This window comes from Microtus ochrogaster, chromosome 22, assembly GCF_000317375.1.
Source record: "Microtus ochrogaster isolate Prairie Vole_2 chromosome 22, MicOch1.0, whole genome shotgun sequence".
NCBI lineage: Eukaryota > Metazoa > Chordata > Mammalia > Rodentia > Cricetidae > Microtus > Microtus ochrogaster.
The window spans coordinates 19559843-19562279 of NC_022023.1; the positions used below are offsets into that span (position 1 = coordinate 19559843).

General features: G+C 41.2%; 1 pseudogene; it reads right to left on the reverse strand.

Moving 5' to 3' along the window:
- Positions 1–1111: 1111 nt before the first annotated feature.
- On the reverse strand, positions 1112–1643 carry LOC101999986 (annotated as a pseudogene).
- Positions 1644–2437: the final 794 nt, after the last annotated feature.

Consider the following 2437-nt stretch of genomic DNA (forward strand, 5'->3'; position numbering starts at 1 on the left):
AAAATTAAATGAAGGAATCAATGCCAAAAAAAAAAAACATAATCCTTGCAAGCAAAAGTTTTTCCATTTCGATGATGTCTTCTATTATATTTTCTCCCTGTTTTGTACCTTTACGGTTATAGCTGAGAAATCTTCTCTCAGTATGTGTTTATAAAAAAAATTTTTCTAGAATTTTTATACTGCCAGCGTTACATTTAGATAAACTATCCATCTCAGTTTGTTGTTGGGATTTGTATAATGTATGATTAGGTGCGTCCTTAGCTTGTAGCTGTGTTTTGATGGTCGAAGCATCCTGAACAATGCTTTCAATTGACATTTAAGGAGGTAGGGTCTCTTACATTCTTCCCGAGGTGGCTACCCTTGAGTATCCACCTGACTGGATCTAGAATCCCTGGGAGACAAACCTCTGAGCAAGTCTGTGACAGTTTCTAGACTGGGTGGATTGAGGACGGAAGAGCCACCCACCTACACGGACAGCACCATTCCATAAACTGGGATCCCCGACAGAATAAAAAGGAAAAAGTAGCTAAACACCAGCATTCATTGCTCCCTGCTTCCTGGATGCCTATGCCTCCTGTTCCTGTTGCCATGGCTTCCCTGCCAGGATGGACTATATTACTGGAAACTGCAGACCAGAACAAATACTTCCTTCCTTAAACCATTTTTAGCAGGCATATTGTCACAGTAATAAATAAACTAACTGGTACATTAGGTCCTAAACAGCACAGTATACAGAATTTACACATTCACATAGAGCGTTTACCGACACAAATACATTTAAATACGCTAAAATAATGCATAGCATGTTTTTACGAACCCAAAGTTTATAGATCAATAACAGTCCCAAATATTTGTACTGTGAATATCACTTTTAAGTCACCCATTAGATAAAGAAAAAATCATCATATGAATTAGGAGGTATTATTAACAAAATAAAAATGAAAACACCAATTATTAAAATTTATGGGTTCATCAAAAATAGAAAATCAAAAGAAACGCATAGCATTAAATGCTGATAATGTTTTTTTTTTCAACAAAGGCTTGTTTTATTTTAATGACTGATCCACCTGAAGCCACAGGCAGCCCACTAAGTACAGACACGAAGGAAGCTTTATTTCTTGGTCTCTTCCTCCAATGCCTCCTGGTGCTTTCTTGCTTCATTGGTCTTAGACCTACAAACCTCAGCCTGGTCAGCCAGGAGCTTCTTGTGGGCCTTGTCTGCCTTCAGCTTGTGGATGAGCCCCGTGAGAATTTGCTAGTTTTTGAAGACATTCCCTTTGACCCTCAGGTGCACACTGTGATACATGCGGCCGTCAGTCTTCGTGGATTCACTGTTACTCCTGAGAAGTCGGCTCAGGATCCACATTCTTCTCACTTCTCCGGCATTTGAGCATTGACAGTACCCTTCGGCTTCCCTGAGCCCTTATGCCTGCCCTTCCATCGAGCCCAAGTGTTTCTCAGGCATCGAGCCCGGGAATGGACCATCACAAGCTTCCGATGATTAGCCCATCTTTGATCACCTTCTGGATCTGCTTTCGGGAGTTGGCATTGGCGATTTCATTGGTCTCATTGGGGTCCACCTTCTTTTTACCACAGGGGAGGACGCTGGAGGCAAGCCTCTTCTGTAGCCTGAGCATACTCATGGCTGTGAACGCAGCAGCGAAAGGAAAGGATTTTTAAAATCTCAAATTAGTCATTTAAATTCTTCCTTAAGAAACAAGTAAAAAGCTGGTCATCGGTGCATGACTTTAATTCCAGCACTGAGGAGGAGGAAGCAGGTGGATCTCTGTGTTGGAGGCCAGCCTGGTTTGCACAATGAGTTCCAGGAAAGCCGGAGCTACCTAGAAGCCAGACCCTACCCCAAAGAAATTGGAGAGAGAGAGAGAGGAGAGAAAGAGAGAGAGAGAGAGAGAGAGAGAGAGAGAGAGAGAAAGAAGCAAATTAAAACTACACAAGCAGAATATAAGAAAATAAATAAACGTAACAACTCAACCACACACATGTTCACAAAATAATTATTCATAAAGCCAAGATACATAAACATTGATATACAAAGGATAAATAAATATGGTATACACAGATAATGTAATATTGTCTAGCATTTAAGAGGAAGTAAATTCTGACACATGACAAACACGAATGATTGTTGATTATATTAAATTAGATAAGTTGTTCCCAAAGGAAAAACTGTGCCATTCAGTTAGGTAAGGTAGAAAAGCAGAATGGTTGCCAGGGTGGGGAAGGATGGAGGGGGAGGAGTGGAAGTCCTTTGCTCATTGAGGAGAGGCTCTGGGGACTAACTGCCCAGAATACAAAGGAGCGCGCGCGATGAACTGGACACTCAAGGTGGTTAAGATGATAAATTTTTTTTTTTTTTTTGGTTTTTCGAGACAGGGTTTCTCTGCGGCTTTGAGCCTGTCCTGGAACTAGCTCTGTA